The 11,709-nt window shown below is 38.6% G+C and overlaps 1 pseudogene; it reads right to left on the bottom strand.

The window, feature by feature from the left end:
* Positions 1-9,905: 9,905 nt before the first annotated feature.
* On the bottom strand, positions 9,906-11,441 carry LOC128595695 (protein CBFA2T2-like; annotated as a pseudogene).
* Positions 11,442-11,709: the final 268 nt, after the last annotated feature.

Genomic DNA, 11,709 nt, shown 5'->3' on the forward strand with positions numbered 1-11,709 from the left:
AAACTGCTGCATACTAAATAGCCAAGGAGAATTCTGCAACAACTCTCCACATCTAACCAAATAGAATTGGAATTCTAAATTCCAATTAAAAAAAGGTCTCAGCAAAAAAAAAGAGGAAAAACTTCCTAGGACTGCATTTTTCTAACTTTTCTCTAAACTTGTTATTCGACATTATTCCCTGGCTCCACATTTCCCCTCAGCTAAGTTATGATTTTGTATTGTGGAGATGTAGTGTAACTATTTGCGCTTGGCTGGTCAGCTCAGCTAAGCAAGGCTGATATTTTTTGCTTCCTGAGAACATTTTAATATCCATGATAATATTCTGTAAACTGTATGAAGCCAAACAAGCAATCAAAAATTCCATAAGGAACACGGATCCCCAAGTTCTCATAGGACCTCGCTGCCGATTCTGCAGCCTCAGGATTCAGATCTGAGCTCAGATCCCAGCTGGAATTTGCAGCCAAGTGACCTAGGAAAGCTCAGAAACTCTCTCTTATTCCACATCGTTCACATGGATATAATGTCAATGTCAAACCTACAGTGTTGATTTTAAGGTTCAATGAAATAAAAACATATAAAGCTACTTGATACGTCACTTGCCCCATAGGAACGATCCTCTTGATGCTGAGATTGTTGTGACTGCAACTCTTTGTAACCTGGGGGCGAGGTAAGGAGTACAGTGGTCTGTAGGAAGGGCCAATGGTCTTGCCAGAGGCAGAAAATTAACTTGACAAAAAATCACAGGGACACCCGCCCTTATTAGTGAGATGCAAAGTCAGCTTCTAAGGAGCCAGATGCCCAGGCCGTTAAGGTCAGAGAGAGCATCTATTATAAAGACTATCTCACACGTGGATCCATTACAATGCTTAGCAACATGTCCTGGGGGACCCATCTCCCCTAAATCTCAGGATCTTCAAATACCATTTGAAGATGGTATTAAGATTACCAGTCTCTTTCCCCTTTCTCCCTATTCTTAGGTTGTAACTGGGTTATAGCTTTCATGTGAAGGTCCTACATTAGTTTCATAATAAGGGTGAGTACATTGGGTACTTTTTCTTCCATTCTTGAGACACTTTACTAAGAAGAATATGTTCCAGCTCCATCCATGTAAACATGAAAGAGGTAAAGTCTCCATCTTTCTTTAAGGCTGCATAATATTCCATGGTGTACATATACCACAATTTATTAATCCATTCGTGGATCGATGGGCACTTGGGCTTTTTCCATGACTTAGCAATTATGAATTGGGCTACAGGGGAGGGAGGGGGAGGGAGGTGGAGGGAGGGGATGCACCTGCGGTGCATCTTACAAGGGTATATGTGAATCCTAGTAAATGTGGAATGCAAAGGTCTTAGCAAAATAACTAAGAAAATGATACAAAAGCTATGTTAACTAATGTGATGAAAATGTGTCAAACGATCTATGAACCAAGTGTATGGTGCCCCATGATCATACTAATGTACACAGCTATGGTTTAATAAAAATAAATAAATTTAAAAAAAATAAAAAATAAAAAAAAAAGATTACCAGTCTCTGACAGCTACTATTCACATATGCAAAGTAGCCTCAAGAGTTATCTTTAGTTGTTATTTCTCTTTCGCAGATGAAGAAATGGGAGCCATAGAGGTGACAAAAATTGCCCCAAATCTCTCCAAAGGTAGGTGATAGGTTACAGTTAGGTAATTTGGCTCTGCAGTGAGCCATTTGCCAATTCTTGTTCAATCCGGCCAGTATGGAAACCATTTCCCTAAGGTTTGTCTGAAGATGAAGTCGGATGAAACATGTAAAATAATAAAAACCAAGCCTGCCACAGAGATAAAATAAATTTTATTTAGTACCACTGATAATACGTTGAAATGGAGCACATAAGAATTGGACAGCTTTTATCACGAAGAGAGAACTTAAATGAATGTTTTCCTACATAAATGAGAAAACAAATATAAGAGCCAAATTCATTATCAAAGAAATTTATGCTTAAGTGAGTAAATGTCTTAAGAGGCAACAAAGGTTTCATAGTTATGACATTAATTACTGCGTCTATATCTTTTATGTGTTTAAGAATTTTTGTTTTATATATAGCTTCCACTCCATTTTTTTGTCAAAGGATTTTTATGTTATAAGAATAATGAAACACTGTACCCTTTAAATATCATATCACTCAAGCATTTTGAACTACTTTCTTTAATCCTCCTTAGAGTTAATCAGCATGAACTTACGCACTTAGAACATTATGTAGCCTGTGGGCCTGGTTTCCAAATTCTATAAAATAGAATTCATAATAAATATCCACTTTAAGTTGGTTTGAGGCAACCGATATAATGGTGGATATGGGAAAGAAACTTACAAACTGTAAAATTCTTCCTAAAAGTAGAGAAATCTATCTTCCTTTTTACCAAGATGGCTTCAGTATATCCATTGCTAAGAAGAATTCTAGTCTATGTCTCCAATTTGAGAGTTTGTAGTTCAACACATCTCTTCCTCTGTCTCCTTATATTAAATACATCCCCAGCCAGATTCGTTATTTCTTTCGTACTAAACCAGCAGCTTCTTTCAATTTGTAGAAAAGTGTAGTAGTTTAAAAAATTATGACACTTCAAAGCAGAGTAGATCCAGGGAAACCAGCACCCAGATCTTCAGATTTCTAACCCAATGTGCTTCTTATTATTCTGAATGTAAATGTGTAACATCAGATAACGTTAAGGTGGCACCACGTACAATACGGTGTTTGCAAGTGGTGGTTCTGAACTCAAAATAACTGCCTACAAATCTTTGTGCTCTAATTGTGAGCCTATGACTTGGGAAAGTTAATTAACCTCCTTGTGTCTCCACATTCTCATCTGTTAAATGGAAAACCAATCCCACGTACTTCAGATGGCTACGGTAATGACCAAGCTCATTAATTCATGAAAAATGCTTTGAAGACTCTGACACGTATTATACATGAAATAAATGTGAGATAGTGTTAAACGAGGTTTGTAGCTGAACATGGTCATTAATCATCCCTTCACCCTTTCAAGTTCTAATTAAATGATAACAGAAACAATGATTCAAATGGAATTAACATACAGCATGCATATCCGTTTTCACTTTGAGAGGTAGATTAAAGGATATCCTGAGGTCTTTTACCATCCTGAGACTGATACCTCCAGACCCACACAATATATACATATATATATATTTTTTTTTTACAAATGAAAAATTTTAATCACAGTTGATGAGCAAGACAAAATGTATGACCGTGTAATATAAAGGGTGTACGTGCTATGGACATCTATGTACAATCATTCGTTTGAATACTTGTTGGATTATCCTGGTCCCGTTGAGTGAGAAGTGGTATTTCTTATAGCTTTGATTTGCATTTCCCTAATGATGAATGATGTTGATCATCTTTTATATGCTCTTTGTCCATTTATACAAATTCTTTGGGAAAAATGTCCACATCAATCATTTCCCCATTTTTAATGTGTTTGTTTAGTTTTTTTTATTGTTGTTGCTGAGTCAGAAAAGTTCTCTATGTATTGGGTAAACTAGACTATTATCAGACACATAGTGTGGAAATATTTTTATCTCATCCTGTGAGTGATCTTTTAACCTTTTTGGTAGTCAGACCCACACAATATTGATTCATCCAAGTGGAGAAGCCAGAGAAAAGGATGACACACTTCATCAGGACCCACCTCTCCGCCCAGCCTGGAAGTTCTCTCCAGAGAACAGGGAGCAAAGGAGAAAAGAACTTCGACAGTGGGAGGAGGAGCATAAGGACGCACGGGCAGAAATAAGCCACGGTGAAGAGAGGAACCAGCAGAAAAAAGCACATCAGATAAGCCATTCCGCATTCTAAAAAGAGGAGTTAGAGAAATGGTAGAAAGACACCCTCTCCGTGTCCACGAGTTTCTTCTCTTTAGGAAAACAAATCAAAACCAAACACGTCAAAAGAATGAGCATCCTCAGACCAAACATTTCAGGTGGAGTATCAGTGTTTAAATCAGATTATACATTATACATACCTGGCCTAGAACCTCAGAAGATAAGATTGTGTACTGCACAAAGTACAGGTCAGAATATTTCCACCAAACATACCACAAGGATTAGCACAAGTTGTTTTTTTCTTTAAATCTACCAGAACACGTACTTAAGCATTCTGTCAGTCTTTGATCTATTGGCGAGAGAACGGGACTAGATAAAGGTGCTCAAATCTTTTCTTACTATAGACTTCTTTAAGCAGATGAAATCTTATTTAAAACCCCAAAGTGTAAGCTCTCACCTCCAAAGGACATAGTTGACGCCCACTGGACCCAGGGGCAACAAAGATTCTTTCAGTTATTAAGGAGTTTAATTCTAAGAACTTTCATCCCCAATTCATAGACAGGGAATGTAAAGGAAAGGCCGTAGCTAGCAGAAATACCTTTTACAAAACCTGCTTTCTTTAAAATGTAGCAAAAATAGAAAAACAGTTACATATTTCTAAGAATGTTTGGGATTGACTTGTGCTTGTACAAATGATAGTCATTTCTTCATATCTGTGGGTTACGCATCAACCTTTGGTTGATAAAAAATATTTGGATAAGTAAATTGTATCTGTACTGATCATGAACAGAATTTTTTCCTTGTAATTATTCCCTTATGTAAATGGTTTTTACACTTAATAATACAGTGTAAAACTATTTTACAGTGTAAAACTTAATAATACAATGTAAAACTATTTACATGGCATTTACAATAAAGTAACCGTGAGATGATTTTAAGCATACAGGAGATGGGTTGGCACCTGTGGCTCAGTGGGTAGGGTGCTGGCCCCAAATACTGAGGGTGGTGGGTTTGAACCCGGCCCTGACCAAACTGTAACAAAAAATAGCTGGGCGTTGTGGCGGGCGCCTGTAGTTCCAGCTACTCAGGAGGCTGAGACAAGAGAATCACCTAAGCCCAACAGTTGGAAGTTGCTGTGAACTGTGATGCTACAGCACTCTACTAAAAGTGATAAAGTGAGACTCTGTCTCTAAAAAAAAAAAAAAGCTTACAGGAGGATGTGCTTAAGTTATATGCAAATGCATTTATCATTATTTTATATGGGAGAGTATATAAACTATTTTATATAGTTGCCTCTTGGGGGCCCTGGAGTCAATTTCCTAAGGATACGGAGGGACTGTACAATCAAAATTTACTCATTATAAAGATGATTCTATGTAAACAAATTAAAATACTTTTTTAATCTCTCATTTTGTTTCAGCATGTAGCAGTTTAATAACACGCACCCTATAAAAACGTTTTACAAGTTTTCCTTCTTTCAGAATTTTCATGTGTCGAGTTCTCTGAATGTTAACTACGATAGTCTCTATTATATTTCTACCTATTTCTAAGTCTATTATATTTCTACCTATTTCTAAGTCTATTATATTTCTACCTATTTCTAAGTCCTCATACAAAATGTATGATCAAAATCACATATATATGTTTACAGATACAGCTGTTCAAAGATACTTTGTCAAATATCACTTTGCCATCACACATGGCATAATACTACATATTAGTCCAGTGTTTCGTAACCACAGCTCTGGCTTTTTTTCTTTCTTTTCGTGTCTCTGTTCTTCCTCCTCCTTTCAAATACACACCATTGAGAATAAGCGAAGCTATCAGAATACCCACTTTATATTCACACTCATAATGCACAGTAAAGAGAAGTGAAGAAATTGGCCCAGGATGAGAGCTTGACAGGGTTTTTCTGTCCTTTGCTATTTTTCCCGGGCACATGCAGATGGCTGTTTGAGAAAGGGTGCAGTGTTCAGCCCGGGGTTTGCCCACAATGCAGACTTAGAAAGTGAAACAAAGGGAGTCATCAGGGATCACAGGAATGGCAGGAAGTGGCTCAGCAGAGAGCCCCGTGTTGCATACACAACCATACCACGCGCCTAAAGTAACTTGAGCAATCGTTAATCATGAAGTGTAGGTTTTGGCAGGGAATACACAGTTGATAAAAAATACATAAATCAGAGCTGAATAATATAGCTATCTGAAAGCTTTGGGAAGCTGATCTTCATAACCAGGATATTTTTAATCCATTTATTTTCATTTATAATATCAACAAATATTTGTAACACATTACTCGTGTGACAGACACTATATTAGAAGCGAGGGATAAAATATTAAGCAAGATGCTGTGGTGATGCTCTCACCAAACCCCCTCCCTCACAAAGTAGACCTACAGTGAGACAAATCCGTGTCATTCACAATGATGTTTCTCATCAAATATTTTCTTGAGGCAGCTGTGTGGTGTGTTGGAGAGACCACGAGCTTTGGAATCACAGATTATTGCTTGTAGGATTCTTCTTCAAAAAACACGCAAGTGTGGTTACCTTAGAAACGTCAGGGAACCTTCAAGCAACTGTCTCACTAGCCTGACTCTGTGGTTGTCTCAAGTATTAAATGAAACAGTGAATGGGAAAGACATCGTACCTAGCACAATGCAGATAGTTGATATTTTATATCTGTTCTCCTAAATTTTCAATAATGAGTCTTGGACATGTTACCTAATATTCTCAGAGAACTTCTCTGGGCCATTCCAAGCTCATGACGGTAGTGAGGGTGAATACTATCTGTGTGTTGCTATTCTGAGACAATGAATTTTGTTCTTTCTCTTTATAACATTTTGCTTTAATTTCTTGTATACCTAAGGAGAAATCAACTGCTGAGAAGGAATACTAAGAAAACAGAGTTGATCTTCAACAATGGCATGTCCTGTGATTTGGCCATTTGCCTAGTGGCTAAAATTTCTCTGTAATTGCCAAATCAATCCTTCCGCTGCTTTTAGGGCATTTGCAGGTGTAGAGGAGAAAAAGTATCTTATTTTTTCACTTATAAGGTTCATATCTGAAACCCCTAGAACAAAAGACAGATTAACAAGATTAAAGATTACATATTTAGTGAACTAAAGTTTTATGTGACATAGGCCTTCAGATGGTTTGACCCAAAGGCCCAGAGAAAACTGGGCACTTTTATGCTTTAATATCAGAAAGATTGGACAGATATGTGGAATTATGGTTGGACAAAAAGAAGTGTGGCTTAATGACCTTGGGGAATTAACAAGACCTATTTGTTCAGATTCTTTTTGCTCTCTGAATACAGAGCATGATCCCTCTGGAGCTACTTTCAGAATTCCTTTAGACTACGTCTCAGGGAAGCCAGGCAGGTGGAGGTCAGAGTGAGCTTGTTTTTGCAGTTTCCTCATTTGTCAAGGTGCTGTATCTTGGGAAGCATGTTCTAATGCTGACATATGCAGAGTGGAAAAAAAATTAAATTGTTCAACTCCAACATTTCCCCCTGTGTCAAATTAGACAATGCCCTGTTGTCCTGTTTCGTTCTTACACGGAGATGACCAGAAGATGGAGATTACAAGGGGCAGTCTCGGTGATGGGCACACTTATAACTTTGACTCAAACTGTAAAAATGCAATTCATGTAACCAAAATGTTTGTAACCCCTAATATTCTGGAATTTTTTTTTTTCATTTTTATTATCTACTTTGAAATACAGGGTGGGCAATTTAAAATAGATTACTGTTCTCAATTGCATATGAACTGTATGTTCATTTCTTTCTTTCTTTCTTTTTTTTTCCCTTTTTTTTTTTTTTTTTTATTGTTGGGGATTCATTGAGGGTACAATAAGCCAGGTTACACTGATTGCAATTGTTAGGTAAAGTCCCTCTTGCAATCATGTCTTGCCCCATAAAGTGTGACACATATTCTGGAATTTTTAAAAAACAGCTATAAGAGGGTGGTGCCTGTGGCTCAAAGGAGTAGGGTGCTGGTCCCATATACCGGAGGTGGCAGGTTCAAACCGGGTCCTGGCCCCAAACTGAAAATACAAAATAAGCCTGGCACAGTGGTTCATGATTGTAATCCTAGCACTCTTGGAGGCCAAGGTGAAAGGATCCCTTGAGCTCAGGAGTTTGAGACCAACCTGAGCAAGAGAAAGACCCTTTCTCTAGTAAAAATACAAAAACTTAGCTGGGCATTGTGTTAAGTGCATGTAGTTCCAGCTACTTGGAAGGCTGAGGCATGAGGATCACCTCAACCCAGGAGTTTGAGGTTGCTGTGGGCAACAGAGTGAGACTCTGTCTAAATAAAAATAAAAATAAATGAAAGATATAAATTAAAAATACAGTGTAACAAATTAAAAAAAATAAACATAATAACAGAGAGAGGTGCACTCTCTGCCAGGAGCTCTGGTTGTGGAGCAAACTGTAGAGTCTGAATCCCTAAAATGGCACCTGTGAGTTGGGCAGCCACACACAAGCCACTTTCCACTTCTGAACATTGTTTACCAGGATGAGTTATTTTCTCAATTTAAGATCATTATCGATGTGAAATATGTGTCTATGTGTGCCTATGTGTGTATAGAGATGAAAGATAGATGATTGATGGGTGACAGATAAGCTCAGTAGATAGGGAGCTGGGAAGATCACAGGTAAATGAGAGCAATATTTAGTATTTGCTATTTCATTTGTTGTTCAATGTTACAGAACATAATGACCATGAAAAATCAGAATGAACTGCATTCTAAAATTACTTTTCAAACATTATTTTCAACTTTGTGTGCATTAAGGCAACTACTGAATGATAAACTATTTTGGTTAATTTCCTTCTGGAACAGAAAAAAAGCATTAATTTTCCTGTTAGATGATAATGAGCTTTACCTAGAAGACAGAATAGTTTACCCTCCATTATCAGTGATTAAATGTCTCTCCACTCACGGCATAATAAAGGGATTGAGAACGCATGTGTTACATCTATAGATAATTTTTTTTAATTATGACATGGTGGGGAAATTTAATATTCCAATTTGCGAAAACAAATGTCACAATACAATTACTTAAGTTATCAAAATCGTAAATGAAATCCCAACGTATGTAATACATCCGCAATATCCTGTCTTAACACATTTAGTGGAGATAATTCACATTATCCACGTGGTAAGACTGATAATAAGATTGATAACAAATAACTACAACTATATAATTATATACGCATGTAAATAATTCATTTAAAAAAATCCCATGATTTGAAATCAAGACAGGCTATAAGATTTCCATGATGTAAAAGAATTAAACTTACTCTATCTGAAATTCAGTTGAACAACACACAACTCTTACCTTAGCCTTTATGAGAATCTTAAACTCTAAATTATTCCAGATAGCTTTTTCTCAAGCAACAGATTCTGAAAAATAAGACAAGATAATTTAAAAGTCTTTCAGTGTTAGGTATGAGGCTCTTTCACGGAAGTTTCCAATGATATCAGTCAAGAAATGCAAACTTTCATTATAATCTTAAAGCATCCAGAGATATGCTGAGCAAAATGGTATGCTCAGAACTAAGGTTCATATACGTTATCATCAATTTTAAACCAAGGTCACACTTAGGAAACTGATAGAAAAAAAGAAATTTTTTTTATTTTTGTCACATGCTTTATTCTTTTCAGTTTTTTCATTTCTGTCCTGTATAGAAGTATCACCAAGTCCTGGGCCCCAGGTCCTGGGCAGTTGGGAAGGTCTACCCAATCTGTCACTTTAGTTCATAAAAAGCTATCCTATTGGTAAGGAAACTAGATGTCATTTTCTTACTCATGTACTCTGGCTTTAGCACTGAGGAATTATGTTAGTTAAATTCCCTGGGAGCCAGATCAGAGTTTGCTTATCTGTAAGGTTCTACCGCACAGGGTCATTGAGAGCATCAAAAAGGAAATATACTTAGCTGGGTGTCTGGCACACAGGGAGCCCCTTCAGTCAAGGTTGGTCACCATTACCACTCAATTACACAAACTCTGTAATTTAAAATTTAAACTAAGGATTCCCAGCCCAAGAATTAAAACTCTTTTGGAACTAGATAAAAATTATAGCCCCAGAGCTAACAGAGCTCAGACCTCCGTGGACTCTTCTTGCTCGTTTATGACCAGGAAGGCATCCTCTGCAGCCTGCCGCTTGACGTCTGCTATGGTTTGCTCCATTCGAGCTCGCTCAGTTGCAATCACTTCAAAGGCTTTCTGTTCTGCCTCAGCGACTGCCTTCTGGACTTCTGACATGGCCTGAATTTTAACCTTATTCGCAGCTTCTTCCGTTTTTTCCCAAAACTCCACAGGTACGTATCCTGTACCTGGCCTACTGTTAAATTCCCTCTGAGAATCATTGCTGAGAGAATCTGTAGTCCCAGGGCTATGCTGCCTGGAGACCAAATCCGTCCCTGTTTTTCTCATCTCTGTGTTTTCATTACATTGTCTTTTCCAGTAGTTGAGCTCTTTGCGATCAGATTCTTGACAATGCCGCAGAACTGCCATGGAGCATCCTGTTTTCTCTACCATTTCCATAATGCAATTCAGGGCATGGTCAAGATGTTTCCATTCATCAGCCCATTCCCTTTCTGTCAAACGGTGGTCTAACAACTCATCTTGATAGGTTTCATTTAGACTAAGACTGTGGTGCCTATCAGGAACTTCTCCATGTTCTACCATCTTGTTGGTAGATGAGAGGCAGGTCACTGAGTTGCAATGAGATACAGGTGAGAAGTTCTCATACAGGTGAGAACTGTATGAGAACACCTTCTCATACAGGTGAGAAGTTGCAATATCTTCTAAGGTATAATGCTGAAGAGGTGGAGGAGTAGGATGGAACTGGCCTCCAGGATTCATGAGGGGTCTGCTAATTAGCAGGGCTAATGGTACACACTCTCTTGGCAGGAGGCTCACTAGCAATTGTGTCTCTTTCAAAATTGTTCTCTTCTCTTCTCTCTGGATTGGGCCTCTTCCCATTTCCATGCACCTCCATGAGCAGCTCAGAAGAGTCAGCAGGAGATGCGATGCTTGTGTTGAGAAGAAGGTGTTCATGCTGAGCCAGGTACTGGGACAGGGTCTGCTTGGCTGCCCCAGCACAGTGTAGCAGTTCTCGCTGCAGCAGGGGCAGGTTAGCCTTAAGAAATGGAATCACAAAAGGACGCAGAGGAAAGTTTATGGCCTCTTGGAGCTTACAATGGAATTCTTCAATTGTCACTGTTGAGTTCGCCAATGCTAGACCAAGAGTCCGCATCTTCTCCCCAATCTCAGGTGAGATGTCATTGTCAAACTGTTGCAGAGTAGTGAGAAAGCCTTTCAACTTGCTGAGCTGCCGAGCTCCACAAGTGGCTGGCAACTGCTGGTTTGTTAGTGCAGATGATGTGGACGAGGCAGGACCATTGCTGAATCTCTGTGGTGGTGATGGGGCACCATTCAGGGTAGGAGGAGAGTGGTTGATTCCATTGCTTAATGCTGTAGAGGTAAAGAACACTGGCCTCGGTCCTCCAGGATTTATTGGTGGGAGGGGTGGCATGGACTGTATTTCACTTCCACAGGTGACCCAGGCATTGCTGGCACCCTTTTCTCAGGACCAAGCTGGAAGGCGGCCGCTCCAGAGACGCCCACCATCGCCAAGCGCCCCGCTGCGTGCTGTCCGCCTCGGGCGATGACCCGGGTCCCTCGCAGGCGCCCAAAAAAAAGAAATTTTAATATTCAAAGTGACCTGCCAACCTAAGGCCTTGTTTTTCTATTTTTGTTTCAAATAAATAATTTACAAGGTTCATTCAAACATGTGTTGTATATATGAACACTTCTTTGAATATAAGGGAAAATATATTATTGTTATCCCATTATTGGGGGCATGCTTGCTTGAAATAAATTACCAATTTCTACAAAG

The sequence above is a fragment of the Nycticebus coucang genome, chromosome 10, assembly GCF_027406575.1.
Source record: "Nycticebus coucang isolate mNycCou1 chromosome 10, mNycCou1.pri, whole genome shotgun sequence".
Lineage (NCBI taxonomy): Eukaryota > Metazoa > Chordata > Mammalia > Primates > Lorisidae > Nycticebus > Nycticebus coucang.